Raw genomic sequence first — 20,746 nt, forward strand, 5'->3', positions numbered from 1 at the left:
CTTTCATTTTCTCTCTCTCTCTCTCTCTCTCTCTTTCTCAGTCTCTCTCTCATTCTCTCTCTCTCTTTCTTATTCTCTCTCTCTCTCTCTCTCTTTCTCAGTCTCTCTCTCATTCTCTCTCTCTCTTTCTTATTCTCTCTCTCTCTCTCTCTCTGCCACCGCAAGACCACACATCAAGAGCACTCTTGGCAGGTGCCAGTCTCTCCATCTTCCCCGCCCTTGGAACTGCTTATTATACATTACACAGTCTCAACAGAAATTTTTAAGCCAGGATTATAACTGGTTGTGAAGCAAAGGAGAAACCTGGCTGAGCCCCACCATCAAGATCCCGGAACACACAGAAGAAAGTGGGTGACCCTAGGCCGGGGTGAGTAAAAGGCCCGCTCTCCACTCCTTCCTGCTCTCTTAAAGGCAACAGGTTGAGGGCTGGTCCATCATTGCCGGCCCCAGGCAAAAGCCTCCAAGCTCCCTACCTTAGGATCCCACCATGGTAACTGGGGGTATAAGAACATCCCAAGGCCAGGATGTGTCATTTCAGGTATCCCAGCTGGTGTACCAGCTCCTGCTGCTCATAAACAAGGCTGCTTGCTACTTCTGGTAGCCCACTAATTCTGGCAGCCCCCCACCATCTCCTGGTCCCTGTCTTCTTCTGGTTAGCTGTCTTGGATGCCCCAACCGACTCTCTCCCTCTGTCCTTTGTGGGCTCCCAACACATCTGGTGATCTGTATGGGTTGGAATCCGGCTTAGCCTGGAAATGGGGATAATCATCCTTGACCCCACAAATGAGTGGGCTTGCCCACCCTACATACCAGGTCTGGAATGTCCCCCAACCCTGTGCTCTGTGAGCCTTGCTGCATACTGGGAGACCAGGCTGGAACAGCCAATCTGGGGCATTTGTGCCAGGGGCAGGTGGATATGAGGAGGGCTGCTGGGCTGTGCTGCACACCAACCTGTGACCTACCTGGCCTTGCCACTTGGTGCCCCCACCCCTGAAATGAGGCAGTGAGGCTTCTTTCAAGGAGATGTTAAAGCTCTATGGTACCTGGAGGGCTTCACTAAGAGCCAAGATCGGAGTGGCATCTCCCACAGGGGTGGCAGAGCCAAAGTGACTGCCTCTCTCACCACCATGCGGACCATTTCTCAGGTGAGCCCTGACCCACATTTATACATTTTCCCAAACTGAAGAACATCTGTCTTCCATGTAGATCACTGACCATCTCCTCACATAACTTACCCTGATGCTTACTATATTATCCTTTCCTCCCCAGTTTTTAGGTACCATTTTAATAGACTTTATATTTAGAGAAGTTTTAAATTTACAGAAATAGTACAAAAAACACAGAGAATTCACATTCACCTCCTGACCTCACCCCCACTGCCCCATCCTTCCCTTATTGTAACATTTTGTATGAAGGTGGTGAATTTGTTACAGCTGATTCACCAGTACTGACACAGCATTATTATGAACTAGAGCTTTGCTATGGCTTATATCTAGATGTCCCCCTAAAGCCTCCTGCACTCATAGGTGGGGTTTGGAGAGATGATTGGATTACGGGTGTGTGATATTCATTAATGGATTAAATGAGTTTATAGCTAAATATGATTTGGAAGGTGAAGCCTGGCTGGAGTGATCCTGACTGGATCACTGGGAGTGTGGTCTGGAGGGGTCTGTCTCCCTCTTCCTCCCTTAACCCCTCTTTTTGCTTCCTGCTTACCATGCCATGAGCCCTTTCTCCTCTACCATGTCTCACTGTCTTGGAATAAACAAACTATGAACTGTGAAATCCCTACGAACTTATGAGCCAAAATAAACCTTTGCTTCTTTAAATTGTGCATATCAGGTATTTTGTCCCAGCGATGACCAAGTCTTTAACACATGAGCCTTTGGGGGACACTTCAGACCCAAGCTACAGCACATATCCTATGGGCTTCAACAATCATAGTGATGTGTATTGTTATGGTTTGTGTCTGCATGTGCACCCAGAGCCTCATGCAGTCATGGGGTGGGCTTCTAGAGTTTACGAATGATCAGTGATCCAGTGCTGGGATTAGGGGTGTGAGTGCTACACTCGCCCTGGGGCGGGTCGTTTGCACACAATGTAAGGGAGGGAAAGAGGCTACTTGCCACTCTCCTCCATTTTGCTCTTGTTGCTTTTGCTCTTTCTCTCCCCCTGCCCTGCTATGAATGGCTGCCCTCTGACATGTGCCACCTTGCCTTGGAGTCAGCCGAGTATGGACTGAAACCTCCACAAATTGTGAGCTAAATAAACCTTTCCTTCCATAATTTTGGGCATCAGGTATTTTGTCTCAGCAACGAGAAGAAAGCAGCTGAGACATATATCCATGTTAGAGTAGCCTACAGAGTAGCTTTACTACCCTAAAAATACTCTACATTTCACCTATTTACTTCCCTCCCCACTGACACCTGACAAACCCTGAGCTTTTTACCATCTCCACACTTTTCCAGATGTCCTAATCATACAGTAGGCTGATTCCTTAGTAATCTGAATGTAAATCTCCTCCATGTCTTTTTTTTTTTTTTTTTTCCAGTACCAGGAATCGAACTCATGACCTCACGCTTGTCAGGCAGGTGCTACGCCTCTGAGCTAAATCCTCAGCCCCTTCCTCCATGTCTTTTTGTTGGTTGATCGCTTATTTCTTTTCATCACCAAGTAGCATTCATTTCTAGTTCCCACCAGCCTCTCTCCAGACAGAAGCACCGTGCCGTCTTCTGAGCTCAGAGCCCTCGTGCTTGGCAGGTATGGAACAGAGGTTCCGCTGTCACTGCTGAGGGCTGCACCAGCTCACCCCTAGGCCTCAGAGTGCCCGACATCAGGTCAGGGCCTGAGCCCCTGGCATTTCTGGTGATCCAGGGCCTGGGCTTAAAGGAGCTAGTGAGGCCTCTGACGGCTACTTTAGAACACCGGGTGTTGGGGGCACGTGCTGCACAGTAAGGTAATCACTGCAGGACGTGCTGGTAACACCACTGCCTCAGGTTGCTCAGCGCCCCACCCTTGGGGGGAACCACCTATGCCTCTCAGGGACTGCCTGACTCCCTTCTTTCCCATCCTTTCTGTACCCATTCCTGTCGTGGCTGGCTCTTGCCTCAGTCTTCCAGGGATTTCTCTCTGGGACTGAAGGTGTTTGGAGCAGTCATCTCAGGGGCTATCCCTGAGTATCTCTGAGAGTCCAGATTGCCTTTTTCCCCTTCACAAGGCTGGTGACTCCACTTTCTTCTAGGCCAGTGATTTCCCTCCTCTGCCCCTCTCACCCTCCCTTTCTTGTCCCTTCATCTTCTGGCTTTATCCCAAGTTACTTTTACCATTTCCATCGATGAGTCATGACTGATACAGAAACTGGCACCAGAGAGGAAGTCACAGGGTGTGCGTCCCCAGGGTAATGAGGGACTTGGAAATGCATTATCAGCCAGGCAAGGGGAGATCGCAGGCAGCACTGTCCATGGGGTCCATAGCCCTGTCCAGAGGTGATCTGCAGGACTGTCAGGGGGCACTGTTGCTCCTAGAGCACTAGACAAGTTACAGACAGGGCAGAGGATGAAATCTCAAAGTCCTTGCCCAGTCACATGTTGGTGCTCAGGCTCAACCTTCAGAGCTGCTCAAAGACTCCACTTCTGCTCCTACCAACTGGATCCCTGAAAAGCACCCAGAGGCTGAACCTGTGGAGTTCTGACGGCAGGTGCCAGCTGAACTGGCCATCACCCCAACAAATGTAGCGGGTTCGCTGGAAGAGAGGAACTGTATCACTTGAAAGTTATTTTCTGTTTGGGAGACTGGAGGGCCCTTAACACTCCACTCGGGAGAAGCGGCCCCCACTGTGCCGCTTTTGCCTGAGGCAGCACCCTGTGCATTGCAGTAGAAAGTCAATAATCCACCTCCTACCTAAGCGGGGTGGGGCCTACCTGAGTGTGGGTTTTGAAATTCCAAAGCTTTGTGAGAGAGCAGAGTCCCACCCCGAGGAGAATGCAGGCCTGCAGCAGCTTCCCCCAAAGCCATCCTGGAGAACACTGTGGGAAAGGACTTTGAAGACTCCCCGCCAGCTTCTCGGCCTCGGGAAGACGAGCTGAGGCCTGGCCTCACTGCTGAGTACCCCATGGGTCAGCACCTTGATTAGTTTTGATTCATTGTTCCTTCCCAGTCTGTTCCTCTCTCCCTGTAACTCTGAGGGTGGGACCTGCTGGCCGCACTTGAAGCAGATCATGTACAATGCCAGGGAAACAGACCTTCCCTCTTGGAAAAGCCTGGATCATGGGGAAGGGAATGGAGACATTTCCCTGGCCTCTAGAGAGAAACAAATGGGGCCCAGTCTTGGCTCCCCCACGTCCTTACCCCAGTGCTCACACATGGAGTGCAGCATATGTCAGAGACAGAGGGGACACAGGTGGGACCTCTGTGCAGGGCTCCTGGCAGACGTGGAGCAGGAAAAGGTAAGGCTGTGGTTCTCCTTGTGGACTCTGGCTTGACACGGGGCCTGGGCACCTAGGCTGGGTCTTAGCTGTCACTCTCCAGTAGGACAACATGACAAACACATTAGCTTCTCTGGAACATGTGCTGAACAAAGCCTCCCACGTCAGGTGCTCTGAAGAACATGTAGACAATGGTGAGCAGAGCTTGATGGGCCTGGCCTGAGCTGGTGGGAGAAATACCAGCTACTGTAACCTACCAGTAGGCTGCAGTGGGCGGGCGCTTCGCTGGTATTTTGTGGGGCAGTTGCTGGGTCCCACATGCACCAACGGGTGTCCAAGTGACAAGGGACAGCAGGGACAGCCTCACCTGGGGTCGGGGGGGGGGGCTTTTGCAGAGCTTCAGCAGCCCCAACAAGAAGCACTGGCGAGGGTGATCCTACAGGGGGACCTGCTGCTTGCCCTGCTGGTCCTCTTCCTCAGCACCCCAACAAATGCAGAGGGTTCGTTGGAAAAGAAAAATCCTGCTAGGAATCCTGCTAGGAATCCTGTTATCTTCAGGCAGGGCTCAGCCATGTCCACGTACAGTCCACGTACTTGAGCTTACCCAAGACCCAGAGGTCCCAAGAAACCCAGACCAGAGAAGAAAACCCTAAAGAAGTGCGTCTCATCAATTTGGCTGTGGCGTCTCTGCCCTGAGATCACAAGCACAGGAGCATGTGTAGACAGTTCTGAGATTTGCTGCAGAGTTCTCCCGCACAGCGTGCTGCTCCAGCTCTGGCCAGCAGGGGGCAGACAGACAGCTCTCCACCTAGGAGGCAAGGTGAGAAATGACTGGTTTTGCATTTTTTTTCATTTTATTTTATTGGTACACGCTTAAAATACATAAAGTATGGGGATGTCGCTCAGTGGTAGAACGCTTGTCTGGTGTGCGTAAGACCTTGGATTCCATCCCCAATACCAAAAAAATAAGAATTAAAAAATAAATGAATAATTTTTAAAATTTGCATTTAATTTGCTTTTGTGTCCGGGCACAGAGTCCCCGCTTCACAGATGCTTCTAAAGAAGTAAAATGTGGACTACCCCATTCTTAAAAAAAAAAAAAAAATAGAAGAACGATGATTGAACCAATTTCTGATTAATTACAGAGTTTCGTATTAAATTTTAAAATACCATCTCAGGGAAGCCTGTTGATTTTATATTATGCACACTTTATTTGATTATTTCTTGCTAAGATACGATTTTTTAAAACAAGCTGCACGTTACTGTAAATTTAAGCTCCCTAGTCAAGGGACCAGCATGGCTGGATCCTCAGGCATCCGGCGATCTGGACCCCGTTTTCTCTGCTGGCGCTGAGGACTGCGGGCTTGGGAGCTCTCCTCAGGCAGGAGAGCGCAATCCGACTAGCCAAGCTTCTTCTGTCATGAGTTAACCCAGGATTAGGGCTGATTTTTATCCCTCCGGAACTTCCGGTTTACTAAGCACAGAGGGTGAAATTGCACTCCTCTAAATCCTGACTTTTTGCTGTCCCTCCCCATCTGCTGGGGAGGGACATTCGTTTAAAGTGACTCCCTGCCTGGCCCTGAGACTTCGGACTGCAGAACAGGAGTTGTGATTCCAGTCTGTCTGTGCAAAAGGAATTTTTAAAAAATGGCATAGGGCAGGAGGTGTGGTTCATCGTGTCCTTAGCATACACAAGGCCTTAGGTTCCATCCCTAGCACTAAAACAATAATAAGTAAAATTTTACAAGTGGCATAATACCTTTTCTGATTTCAAAAAATGTTTATTAGAGAAAATATGGAAAACATAGAGCAGAAAAATCATAAAATGCCCTTAATTCTACCGTCCAGAGAGAATATATGTTGCTATATGTTTTCCAGAATTATATTAAAACATGCATACATTGAAGTGGAGTTAATGGGTATTCACTGTATGTAACCTACTTTTCCTTTTTAAATTATGTAACTAGTCTCTTGGTAAGATTAAATAGCCTTCCACAAGTCAATTCCAAAGGTTACCTAGTATCCCTTTGTTGTATCATAATTTATTAACAAATACTGTACCTATAATTTCCACTATTATAAACCAGATACATAATAAACATTCTTTTATAAAAATCTTTGTGATCATCTATAATAATTTCTTTAATATACTTGGTCAATGGTTTTTGAGACCTGATTCCAAACTACCAATTTCTACCCCCACTAGTAAAAAAATTTATTAGCGTACAGTATTACTACTAATGCCTTCCTCTAGTTAGAAATAGTTTTAACATGCATTTCTCTTATTGCTAAAGAAGTTGAACACTTTTTATGTATTTATTGACCATTTGTTTTTCTGTGAAAAGTCATATCTGCTGATTTTAGCATGCTATTCTTTTACTAATTATCATAATTCTTATTCAATAAAATCTTAATCCTTTGCAGTATATAGAAGACATTTTCCAATTTATTCCCTTTTAATTTTTTCATATTTTTTACTTAAAGAATTTTTAATATTAATGAAATCTCATTCCTTATAATATGTCTTTAATAAACTTAAAAAAAACTTACTACACCACAAGATAATGTAAATACCTAAAGTTTCTTTGAATCCTTTTAGGGTTTCTATTTTCACATTTGAGACTTTAATCTATCTAATTTAAAATTTTGCTAACACCAATTCTAAATGTTCTTTCCTTTCACCCTGGTGGATTACATGCTAAGCTAATAAGCACTACATCCATTCAAATCAGTCTCTGGGACTTATGGCCTGATCCAGTGGTCTGTGTGGCTATTACTGAACCCAGTGGTGCACTATCTGCTTAGTGACTTCTGCTTAGTGACACTTGTTAGGACCTGGTGGCTCTGTATAATAGGTGGCCTTTCATCACCTGATAAAGTCACTACAAGCTGGGACACTTTTACTCCCTGGCCCTAGGGGGCAGAGTTCTTGGGGAGGCACCCAGCCAAGGAAGGGACAGGGTGGAATGGCTTTCCCCACAGCGAGCCCAGGCCTGGCCAGCTGTAGTCCAGCCACCTCCACCTGGGTAAAAGACCAGTGCCGTGACCTCTTCGGGACCCAGCCAGCTGCAGAATTCTACTGCGTCGTGGAAAATGTTGGACAGGGCTGCTCATCCTCCTGAGTCATCCCTGTAACCACGGTGGGCTCTTCAAGCCAAGGTGACGGCATCTTGTCAAACATGACCCTGAGGGCTGGGTCACTGCAGTGTCCCCTTTGCCAAACAAAGCAAGATCCTTCCATAAAATATTGCTGCAAAGTTTAACTTCCAGTCATAATAATGATTGTAATACATACACCGTACTTGTTTAACTTGAAATACTTAAATGTGCCACACTCTGTTTTGTAAGCCCCTTGTGACATTAGACGTACACAGTATATATGTAAAATGGTAGGTGTGTAAATCACTGCTACCCTCATCACCTGTGAGGAAGCCAAAGCTCAGAGAGGTTAAGTAACTTACCTGAGACCACACATCTGGTAATAGGCAGAGTCAGGATCTTGACTCAGCTCTGTACCCTTAGTCACTGTACTATACTAAAAGCAAGAGCTAAGGGAAGCATTGGGACAAGAAGGTACAGGCCCTGGGCCAGGCTGCTATTGATGTCACACACACTGACACACGTATTCCACTTTACCCTCCCCAGAGAAGGACCTGCCACTTCTATGAGGTTTTGAACCTACTCAGCAGAGGCTGCCTATGACCAGCACTTCTCAGGTTCCTACCCCTTGGTGTCAGTGTACTCCCTCCAAATCCTGGCCTCTGGAAGCCAGAGAACAGTCCTGAGTATCTATAGCCTGTGGATTTGGACTCTGGGGGATGCTTCTAAGAAACACCCTTAGCTGATGGCGGTCAAAGTTGGCAGTTGGAGGCCTGCCAGGCACCCTGCCTGTGCACAGATGTGCCAGAGCCTGCTTTCTCCCAGAGGATAAGCTCACCTCCCCAGTGACCAAGTGGTGGCCTGAGAATCTCCTGCAGACAAGGCCAGCACACACCCAGGTAGTGACATGGGCCTTAGCCCTTCCCCATCACTGGGGTCTCAGATATAACTTTGATGAAGTAACTGCTACAAGTCCCAGGACCTATGTTCTAGAAAGGATTATCTGGTAATATTTGGCAGTTAGGGGCTTGTTTGTTTGCTTTGCTTTACTTTTTATACAGTCAGGTTTGGTTTGTTTCGTTTTTCATTTTGTTTTTTACAATCTACTGGCAAAATATTTGCAAAACCAGGTATAGGTCCCAGGCAAGAGGAGGTGGCCATCTCCCAGCACAATGTCCTATTCCAATGAGAGAGGACACTAAGGGCTTTCCCAGCTGCCTTCTATGAACCAGTTCCTGAAAGGAGCATTTCTAACCTGCCACTTGTTGGTTTTGGGGTAGGACCAGGAGGAAGCTGTGTTTCCAGCCTCTTTGAGACCCTGTGAAGCCCGGGCCTGTCCACACACCCTGGGTTCCACCCTGCAAGGCCAGTTTCACTTATTTCAGGTTTACTGACCCAACTTCCCAGTGCTGATGTGGGTAACTGTGTCACTGGCCTGGGCTCCCTGTTGACTCTGGGGTCAGGAGAGCTGGGGGTGGGTATACTGGTGGGGCCTGGTCAGGGGGAACTGCTCACCAAGCTTCCCATCCTGCCTGGGAAGGTCAGTCACCATCCATGCCAGCCTATGCCACCCACAAGTGGGGGTCATGGGGAAATGGAAAGGTCCTTCAGGTTCTGAGAAGGTACCCTGGCACCTAGGAGGTGAATCCCTTCCTGTTCCTGCCTGGCCTCCCACCACGGCACAGTAAATGGCAGCGGGGGTGGGGGTATTGCTCAGCCCCAGGACACTGCAGGAATGACTGCCTGAATGAAGAAGCAGTGGCCAGAGGGACCCTGGGGAGACTGACTCAGGAATCGGGGGTGCTCCCTCCTGCCCTGCTGGCTCAGGAGGCCGCCCATCCTTCACAGCGAGGGCCCATGCAGGGCCAGGGGCAGAGTAAATAACCCCAGCTCTGTTTCCCTTCTTCCCGGGAGCTTTGCTACGCCAATATCCACTCCCAACACCTGCAGACCATTGTCTTCTTTCTTGACTGTGCTGAGAGAGCTGTACCTGGAGATGTGGGCAGGTGTGCAGGGCTTCCCACACTCTAGGATGCTGCGTGAGACCCATGGCAAAAGGACAGGCAGACGGCTCAGGGAGCCCTGCTGGTGAAGGTAGAGGCCATGTCTCCAGCTGGTCTGTGTATCCCTTCCGGGCCCCTTCCTTCCCCTTTGTTCCCCCAGGGTTCCCCATCCTGTGCACCACAGTGCAGAGCCCTGCTGAGGATACAGTGCTACGGGATCCCTCTCCAGGCCCAGGAGCCCAAGAATGTGAAAAGAGTAATACACAAGTGAACCAGGCGTGGCGGTGCACACCTATAATCTCAGCACTTGATGCTAAAGCAGGAAGATCACAGTGAGCTTGAGACCAGCGTGGGTTGCATAGCGAGTTCAAAGCCTTCCTGAACTACATAAGGCGACCCTGTCTCAAAACAACAAAAAGTAATATACAAGTGAATGCATGGTGTCAACAGGGGGCAGAACACCCTGCATTCCTGACTCCTGAAAACCTCACAACAACTTACTATCTCCATTTTATATTGAACAGATTGAGGCAGGCAGAGGTTAGGTAATTTGCCTCAAACACCAGATCTGTACTTGAACCTAGGCCTCTCCGCCTCTCTACAGCTAACCTTGTGGGACAAGGGCTCCACCTACTGGGCATTTACAGAACTGCTCTGTAGCCTCCAGGGCCTCCAGGCAGTGCTGGGAGGAGTGGGGTCCTCCGGGGCTGGGGCTCTCTCACAACTCTGTGCAACCAGCCCTCTTGGCGTTGTTAATCCTTCCAGTGTCCTTGATTTCATGCCGTCCTCCAGCAGCCCTTCAAGGGGAGGCCGGGCAAACATAAAGACCCAGTGTCAGATGAGGAAACAGAGCCTAGAAGAGTTGCCCAAGACTCCAAGATGTAAGGGTGGAGTGAAGAACAAGCCCCGGCCCTCAAGCGGGCGGGAAACCCTGTGGTGCTGGCTGGGTGAGCCTGGGACCTCCTCCTCGCCTGCTCCAACACCAGCAGTAAGCCAGCCTGCAGCCGTTGTGCAAGACACCGCGACATACCCGGGCTGCAAGCCCTGGATGGAAAACCGCAACCGCCAGGGGCCTCCCAACGCTAGCATAGCAGGCCGGCAGGACGGCCGTCAGTCTGGGCCTCTGCCCCTCGGTCGGTGCAGTGAGCATCTACACGAGTGGGGCGCCTTCTGTTCCCTGGCCATCCCCAGCACGCTCACAGTACACATGAAGACGGGGCCTGCAGGGCCCGGAGCTTCTCCACAGGAACACGGGGGAGAACAGGGTGAGCAGCTCAGCCCCTCCCCAGGACGGATTTACCAGCCCAGCCACAGGTAACGGAACTAGCAGACCAACTCCGTGCCCAGCTATGGCTGAACCTGTCACTACTGCCCTGCTCCCACCAGTCTGTGAGTGCCCAGCAGGCAGTCCTGGGCCTTCCTGCCTGGATGCCAGCATGGGCGCAGCACTGAGTAGACACCTGTGGGAGGTGGCCAAGTCCCTAGACAGGTGAGAGACAAAATAAACCCATTTGTGAGCTTGCACAGTGCTCTAGGCTTGTCAGGTATAGGGCCATCCCCTGGAGCCTGGGATATGAGGACTGAGCCCAAAGTCAGAAGGCCCCACACAATCTATTCCAATGTACAGATGAGCAGGTCAAGCCCCAAGAACAGGAGAAACTGTCTGAAGCACATGGAAAATCCATGGCAGGGCTCACACCCAGTTCAGGAAAGCCCAGGAAAAGCTACAGCTGCCCTTGCTCTTTCCCTCCCTGGCTGTGCGCAGGAACTGAGGCATTCATCCTGAAAGACAGACCTCGAGCATGGTATGTGGGGAGTTCCAGAACCAGGCAGAACTTTCCTGGCAAGGTGACTGAAGGTTGGGCTGGGGATGTAGCTCAACGGCGCAGCACCTGCCTGGCAAGCACAAGGCCCTGAGTTCGATTCCCGGTACCAAAAAAGAAAATAGTAAAAAAAAAAAAAAAAAAGATGACTGAAGGTTAAACAGAAACGTTACCTTTTTATCACTGTAGCAAATCTGTCCTCCAAAGTCATGTGGTCTTTGTCCCCAAACACAGCAGCACTGTCGGCCAGAGTCTAGGACACCTCCCTGGTACCAGGGCCCTTGGCGGGTGGGACGTGGCTCACACTGCCTCTGCCCAAGGCCTGCTCAGCCTGGTGGATCTGTCCACCCAGACTGTCTCCTACAAGGTGGCCACATGACCTACATTACGAGCTCCATCTGGGGAGCCCTTCCCCACCTCCACCCAGCCATCCAGTGGGCTGCCTGGAGGTGTCACTGGAGGGAATAAGTTGTTACCCTGAAAACCATCTCTGTCCCTCGAAGGGCCCTTCTCCACTTCCAGTGCCCGCCCAGCCCAGGCCCTGTGTGACCCATAAGGAATCATAGCAGTCAGTTCACCAAGGGGGGAGACTTCATTTGCAGATGTTCAAATTTTTAAAAATTAATTAGCATTCCTTACAAATTAAGAGATTTCACATCACAAACTGAATTTGTGGCTTTTCTTGAAAAAATGGGAATCCCATTTCATGGTAGGTCCACTCACATTCCTGTGCACCACAGTCAGCCAGGGTTGGATATGATGCCCAGAGAACACAGGCCATCGTCTTAGTTACGCGTGGCCCACATCATTCACAGGCATCTGGCAGCCTCCTAGAGGCAGGAGGGTGTCATCCACGACCTTGGCTTTAAACACTAGATTCAGAAAGTTCTGTACTTACAAAATCAATTTACAGGCCCTTGAGGAACAAGTTGGCTCAGTGGCAGACCACATGGCTAGCGTGCGCAAGGCCCTGGGTTCTACCTCCAGCACCAAAACAATAATTTGTAAGGCAACTCTAATTTGTATAAATGGTTTCCACTGAATTTTTTTATTTCCTAGAGGGAGCTTTTCTGATATACTTTAGACCATACTGATCTCACTGAGAGCCATGCACTCATTTGATTTAGGCAACACACTGATTTCAGTTGCAGGGTCAGCCTGCCTGTGACGGAGCAGGAAGCAGTGGGACTGGCTCTCCTGGAATATCCTCAACCCTTCCCTTACCATAGATGTCACTGCCTTGTGGTCAGCAACCACATCTGTCTACCTTCCCATGCTCTTAGGGCTGGGGGCAGGCCTGCTTCTCCCTGGCTGGGATCTGCTCCCCTACAAGGGCCGAAGGGCAGCCCGCTGAGAGCAGCCTCCTACCTGGAATTGCAAGGTCCCGTGGGGCTCAGCCTCACTGTGTCACACTGTGTCTTTGTGGGGAAGGAGCTGCAGATGCTCTGCAAACAAAGCCCTCGCTGTCAGGGGCATGCGCGGGTGGGCCTTGGAACACTAGCGTGAGAGAGTCCAGGACCTAGGCAGGGACCTAGGCAGGGAAGCCCCAGCACTGGGAGGCAGGGCTGGCCCTGGAGCTGGCAGCCTTATCTTCCAAACCCACTGCCCCTTCCTGCACAGCAAGGGCTCACTTCTGACCTGTCCCCTCCACAGTCCTCCCTACTGCTGGGACTCATGGGCTTTCCTGGAGACAGACTTCCACCACTCATGAATTTTGGGAGGCACTTCCTCCCCTAGCACTCTCCCTCCAGATTTCCAGGTCCTTCTACAAGCCTGTCCCATTCCTCAGAATGAGCTACTGTGTCCTGCTGCATCACAGCTCTGCTTTCTGACACCAGCAGGTTCTGATCGGCTCCTCCATGGAGAGAAGTGGTTCTCAGGCTTTACCCTGTGCCAGAATCCCCAGGGGGGCTGTTCACAGATTGCTGGGCCTGGAGACAGGTGTCTGAGAATCTGCATTTCTAAGCAGGTTACCAGGCAGTGCTGCTGCTGTTGGTGCAGGGAGCCCACTGAGAACCATCCGAGCATTTTATATGGCACCCTTCCCACAAAAGGATGTCCAGACCAAATGAACGATGCCTGTCATGGATTGGGGCTTATTTTGCAAGGTGAACAATATAATACAGGACACATACTTTATGAGATTGTTTATAATAGTCACCCAAAGAATCATATACAAGAGAGTACAGGAAATCTGTCCACACACTAAAGACCAGGAATCCAGCTGAGAGGGTGGGTCCCAAGAAAATGTCCTGCATGGGTCCAACTGAAGACCTAGAGCTCATCACAAAGCCTCCCATGAGTCCAACTGCAGGCCTAGAGCCCACAACAATAACTCACGTAGGCCTGTTTCACGGATCTGCTCTGAAGGCCCAAAGGTCAGTGGTGCAATCTAGGAAGTCTGTGCCAACAGGATTGAGGATCTGTGCTAGCAGGCTGAGGGATCTGCACTGGAGCCAGGAAGTGACATGCAAACTAAGAACCAGAGCTCCCCTGAAAAGTACCACTGCCATCCTCAGCAACAGTGAGGTCCCAAGCTCCTCTAATGATCAAGATGGCCGAGTTCTCATCAGGAAAGCCAGCTCAGTAAGCTTCTCCAGGAGACTGGCAGTGCACCATCTTCCCCTCTGGAGCCAGGAAGCGATTCTCAAAGTGAGGACCAGAGCTTCCCCAAAGTTAACCAAAGCTGTTCTCAGTGCCAACAAGGTCTTGAGCTCCTCGGAGGATGAAAACAGCCAAGTTCATCAGGAAAGCCAGCATGACAAGCTCCTCTGAAAGAACCAACAGCTCCTTACAGCTTCTACCAGCTCCCAACAGCCTCTCTCAACTCCCAACAACCTTGCTTCTTCTCCAGTTCCGCCTCTCACGCTGCTGGCAACAGTCCTTAGGTGGGCCTCCCACATCCAGCACCACACTTACTCAGTTCAGCTGGGGGTTATAAGTTGACCACCAGTTGTCAGTCCACTACAATGCACATACAGGGAATTCTGGCCCTGTGTCCAAGATGCTGGTGCAGGGAGGCAGGGTGATTTGCACTAATTAGGTATACACCCCCCCTACTGATCTAAAGTGGGATCTGTCAATGGTGTTCCTTTTGTCTCTTCCAGTCAGTATTTCCCTGGTGATTTAACTTATTAATTCAACCTGTTTACTTATTGTATATCTCCTAAAGTTTTGTTTTTTAAAAAAAAAAAAAGCTTTTTTGCATTGAGTTAGTTATAATTGGTGTCCTTCTAGAAATTTATTCACTTAAATTAAATTGGCATAAAGTTGTTCATAATATTCCCTTGTAATTCTTTTCCTTATGATCAGCAGTGATAGGACCTCTTTCATTCCTGATTTTGGTAATTTTTGTCTTACTGATTTTCTTTCTGGTAGGTATTTGTTTTGGTTACTTTTCTCTCGTTGCTGAGACAAAATACCCAAAGCCCAAAATTAAGGAAGGGAAGGTTTATTTGGCTCACAGTTTGTGGAGGTTTCAGTCCATACTCAGCTGGCTCCAAGGCAGAGTGGCACATGGTACAGGGCAACCATTCATGGCAGTGGAAGTTAGCAAAAGCAGCAAGCACAAAAGGGAGGAGTGTCAGCAAGCAGTCTCTTTCTCTCCCTTATACATGCAAACTACCCTCCCCAGGGCAGGTGTAGCACTCACACCCATGAATCAATCATAAGCTCTAGAAGCCTGTTCCATGACTGCATGTGTCTTTGGGGGGACACCCAGACACAAATCATAACAGTATTTTATATAATTCTATTGGTCAGAGAAAACTTTATGTATGATTTCAATCTTTTACAATTTAAGGACACTTGTTTTGTGGCCTAGCAAAGATCAATCCCAAGGAATGTTCTGTGTGACCTTTACCTGAGGATTGTCATTGTGTTGGTTGTTTGGTACTTGCCTGGACTAATTTTGTAACTCCTGCCTCCTCTACAATGCACAGTTGCTGATCTCTCTGTTCAGTGGCTTTTTTTTCTTGTCTGCAGAGCTTAGCATTCAGCCAACTACTGGTCAGAAATTGTATTCAAACACCTCCGACACCTAACAAGGGTTCCATTCTCTGTGCACAGATCCAGGTGTGGGCTGGATACATGTTCAAAGTTGAAGCTGCTGGGTCTGCCCCACTTTTTACTTTCTTCTGGGTCCTCCTATCTCTTCTGCCCACATGCATGGCTCCACTGTCCAGAGACACAAGGGAAGTTTGGACTTGCTCTGGTCCCTGCTGCACTTCTGCCCAGCCTCTGGTAGGCCTGGGCCATGTAGAGACTCTGCCCCACCAACCGTAGCTATTGGGGAACAGGAACTCCCTGCTAACTTACTGTCTAGTTCACTGGTCCATGGATTCTCTCCAAAGAACCTGTGACCTCAGTCTGGCAGGGTCACCTGCCCTTCCTGTGTGCTTGTCACTTTAATTCACAATGCTGCCATTTTAGGCCAAACAGTTCTTCATCTTCAGAGGGCTTCCTTATATACTGTCAGGTGTTTAGCAGAATCCCTGGTTTCTACCCACTGGATGCAGTGGCACCCCTCCTGTTGTGATAACCAGAAGAATGACTCCAGATGTTGCCAAGTGTCTTCCAGGGAGAAAGAAAATCACACCTGGGTAAGAAAGAGTGGTTCAGAGTTCATCAGTTACAACTGGGAAGAATCTTGTTTTAACCAAAAGAATATCGTCTATGCCACGATGGAGAACTAGCAGATATATGCACACTATTTCAAAGTTCCAAAGCCACACATCCCCACTCAGTGCGTTACCCACTTGCTCAAATATGTAAAAGCAAATCACAAGCTACTCCCCGGCCTTCATATAAGCAAAATTAAAATAACCAAATAATCTGTTAGAAATAGTGCTGACTGAACATGAACTGTATCTATAATTCCTTAGTTCATTAGCTCTGGGGCCAAGTTGGGAGAAAAAGAATTAACCACACAGAGCAGCGCTGGGGCTTTCTGCAGTGCGCTGTAAGACGCACTGTACTCAGATGGCCACAGGCAAGGGCTGCCCGTCTCATGTGCGAGGACACCTCCGCTTGCCACATGTAGGAGATAGAACGGCCCCCAAAGACACCCACCTCCTCCTCCTCAGAACCTGTGTGACTTGGCAAAGGGAACTCCGCAGACTGACAAGCACTCTGAGATGGGGAGGTTTCCTCAATAGCCCAGATGGGCCGGATGTAATCACAGGGCCTGATAAGAGGAAGTAGGAAGGTCAGAATTAGAGATATGAAGGAACAGACCGGAGTGACGGGGGCCACGAGCTGTGGAATGGAGGCAGCTTCTGGAAGCCAGAAAAGACAGAAAATGAGATTTTTCCCCAAGGACCCCTAGAGGGAGGTAGCTCTGGATTTTAGCAGTTGAGACCCCTCTGGTATACCGTCAAGTAGTAAGTTTCTATTGTTTAGCATTTGAAGCCATTGCTACAGCACTGCTTGGTTACCAGCTCCGCCTTTTACTGTCTAGCAGGGCAACAGTGGTGCTTGTGAAGCCCAAGCACTCAGGAGCTGTGTTCTGTGTAATACATTTAACAGAACTAGATGAAGCCACGTGATGTAAGCTGCTTAAGCTCTCGGTCTCCTCACCACTCCCCTTCCGCTGTGTGTGGCAGAGCTGAGGGGCACTGACAGACAGCCCATTCCACCGTGAGGACACCATCGGCCTGGCCTCTCTCTGGGCACCGTGCCGACCCTTGTTGTCAGAATGAGCACAGTGGGTTCTGTGGTAGGAGGAAGCCAGGAGAGCCCTTGGGTGATCTCGGACACTTTTTTCCGACAGGCCTCTAGTAGATACACGGCCTGTGGCCTCCTGGCAGCTGCCGCCTTTGTTGTCAGTACCCCAGGACTGGAAGCTGGGTGCAGGGGAAGTGACTCAGCAGGCCCTGCCTTGGGACACACACTGCACTGTGTCCACACAGGCAGTTAATGCTTAGCCAGAAATGCCCAGAATGCACCGGGACTTGGCAGGAGTGAGCTCAGGTGTAGCTGAGGTGGGGGAGAGGCATTGAGCAGCCAACCGAGCCTCAGCATCCGTTCCAGACATTGTACTTGGCCAGTACAAGAACCCTGCACAGTGTAGAGACACACACACCAAATGTCTTTTCTGAGACAGCCCACTGACAAAAGCAAAGGGCTTTTGATATGGCTTCCAGTGTTGGTCCAGGGTTGACCAGTGGGCTGGGAGAGGCACTAGGTTTCCCCTGCATCAGGAATACATGTACCTCTGTGGCTGTACTGTGTCCATGACCACATGCTGGCCTCATCTTCGCTGCAGACTCCCCACTCGCCCCAGGGCTGAGCGCCAGCGCATGTATGAACAGGTCACAGTTCCTACAGGCTACAGCTCCATAACCTCCTCCCACCCTGGCACTATCAGTGCACTATGCCCTAATCACTGAGGTAGTACCCCAGTTTCCTAAAACCCTGAGATCTTAAACTGTCTTAAGGGGAAGATGGTAACATGATCAACTAAGCGTTAAATGTGCACTTTCGAAGTCATACATAAAGGTCATACTCAGCACGTGTCATCACCAAGGACGGAAACATTCATCTGAGCTTTATCTGTACATCAGATTCACCGTGTAAGATGCTTTATACATACTTCCTCCTCTGGTCTTACCTTAAAGTAAATAAAAGCAAGTATTTTCCTCTCATACAAGCTTTCTCTCTTAAGGCGCTGGGGTTAAGAACCAGTCACAAGATGTAACTAGGCAGCCTGGTAGTTAACCTAAGCCTCCAAATTCCAAGGCCAAAACTCTTCCCCCTGCCCCATGGACTAATGAGTTTGCTTCTACTTGCTGCTTCTGTCTACTGGAAGACCCCCTGGCATTACCTTGACAAGGCATTTCAAGCTGAGTGCCATGTGGACCTCACCTTTCCCGGACTCCAGAGACAGCTTTTTGCTGGCAGCTCCTACAAGCAGTCATTGAAACAGCCAGAGGGCAGCCCTGGGGTAGCCTCAACCACAGGGATGGTGGGGCTTGTAATCCCAAGTTCTGACCCCCAGATGCTAGGCAAAAAATCTCAAAAACAGAAAGTGAGTGGCTGGTTACCCACCACGCATTTGTTTGGTACAAGTTGTGGTACATATTACATTCATCAAGGGGGGTTTGCACATATACATGACATTTCTCAATTCCTTTTTTTAACCCTCTCCCGCTCCTCGACCTCTCGGATAGATAATTTTTTAAAATACGTTTGTAGTACATGATCGCATTCCTCCCCCTTGCAGGACTTGGTGCGAGAACATAGCATTTCACAATCCCCCGTTTATTATTAATCTTTCTCTTCCTCCCCACTTCCTCTTTCTGTTCCATCCCCATATGCCAAAGATCCATCCTGCTATGTCCTACTGTCTATTCTTCATTTTGCACTTTAGCTATATACTGGTGTTCTCATGTAAGAGAAACTATGCAGCCTTTAAACTTGTGTGTCTGATTTCACTTAAACATTATGGTCTCAAAATACATGTTTTCTTACAAATGCCTCAAGTTTGTCCTTGATGGCAGAGTAGCGCTCCATGCATAATTTTCTTCATCATCTTTTGATGGAAATTTAGGCTGTTTCCAAGATTTAGCTATTATGAATTGTGCTGCTATAAACATGAGTATGCACGTGTCATTATACTACGATGTCTCTTCAGGAAGGTATTAGTAAGGGAACAGCTGGGTCAAATGGAATTTCTATTTTGTTTTTTGAAGACTCTCGGCACTGATTTCCATAGTGGTCATACCAGTTTACATTCCTACCTACAATGAAGGGCTCCTCCCCCACGAACCCACTGCTGCACCAGCATTTGTCATTTGACTTCTTGACTATAACCCTTCTTGAAGATGGAATCTCAGTATGATTCTAATTTGCATTTCTCAAATGGGCAGCAGTGCTGAACATGTCTTCGTCACTTGTATTTTCATCTAAGAAGTGTCTATTCATTTTTTGACTGGGTCTCTACATTTGAGGTCTAATTTTATTGTTTTTCACATTTCGTAGATAGTAGTCCTTAGTCTGACGAGCAACTGACAAAAACTTGTCCCATTCTGTGGCTGTCTCTTCACTCTGTTGCCCACCACACATTTCCGCACATGCGTGTGCACACGCACATCTGTTCCTGGATCCTTTCAGGCTGCGAGTGGTGAGCATCTTCAGACTCAGTGATGAGCCAGCACACACGTGGCCACCTCACACAAGCTGCATGCATGTGCATGCATTTGCACACACAGACCATAAAATTTAAGGAAATTTTGGCAAAGAATTGAAAATGAGAAAGCATGACAAAGAGTGTTTCCCAATGAAACCTTTGATAGAGAAAGGCAAAAATGGGTTTATATCAGCAGAGAAAGCTTATGATCAAAGGGTTTTGTCCAAATGGGCGTATTTGCAACTCTACACTAAGAATATTAACACACCAATTTCATAAAATGTATTTATTTTGGAACAGAACACATTAATAAGCAAATCAATAATTTAGCTTAATTAGAAATTATAATGTACAATTTAAGATATTAAATACAAATTCCAAATTTAAATTCTTAAGAAATTTTATGATTGATTACTCCGTTAGAACCATAGTTTGAGGGATTTATTCCTGCATTAGGCTAATGATTAACTCCTGACTCCCTGCACTGTGATGAAGACACAATATACTGCAGGCAGACTGAACAAATCATTCAACAGTTGATCATACCTTCAATAAAGTGAATTACATTCCCTCGCTGAGTAAAGCTCAAGTCTCCAGTCCTAAGTAGTGGAAGCGATGTCCCTGCAGACTGAGCTCCGTGGTCCAGCAGGGCACTGTCCAGCAGGGGACACCACATCCCACAGAACCCCCTCTCTCCACCTGGCTGTGCCTCAGGTCTTGGCCACAGAAGGCTTTGATGATAATTATTTCTCACTGGCTCAGGAGATCCTCTCATCATTTTCCTTTCCTTTCAGTTTGACCAACTGAGTATTTTTCTCCAAATTTCTCCTCATGAGCCCCCATCTCTGTGCCTCATGAGGCTCTTCCGTCCCAAAGTCCTAATATTTGGCTGAATTTTTCAGAAAGCGATCTTTCTCAATTTTGAAAGACCTGTCCTTGAAGACCTATTAACTTGCAACATTAAGGTCCTGAGAGGTAAGTATTTTTATAATTACTATTAAAGCACTTTAAAAATTCAAGTTAGGTTACATAACATGTAGCTGTCATTCAACACCACATGAATGAGCTGATATTCGCATAAAATAAGCTAAGATCTTCTAGGAAGCCTTACGATTTAGAAAATGCTTTGAGTGCTACTAGTTACAAGCAGTATTTGTGAATGGCCACACAGACTGTAACAAGCCAGGAGCCTCCCAGGTGAAGGAGGACGAGAAACGATGAAGACCAAGTCTGCCCAGAGGGCCAGATTCTAGAGGCCAACTCTTCAGG

The sequence above is a fragment of the Chinchilla lanigera genome, unplaced genomic scaffold, assembly GCF_000276665.1.
Source record: "Chinchilla lanigera isolate Chin_1 unplaced genomic scaffold, ChiLan1.0 scaffold00066, whole genome shotgun sequence".
In the NCBI taxonomy this organism is placed as follows: domain Eukaryota; kingdom Metazoa; phylum Chordata; class Mammalia; order Rodentia; family Chinchillidae; genus Chinchilla; species Chinchilla lanigera.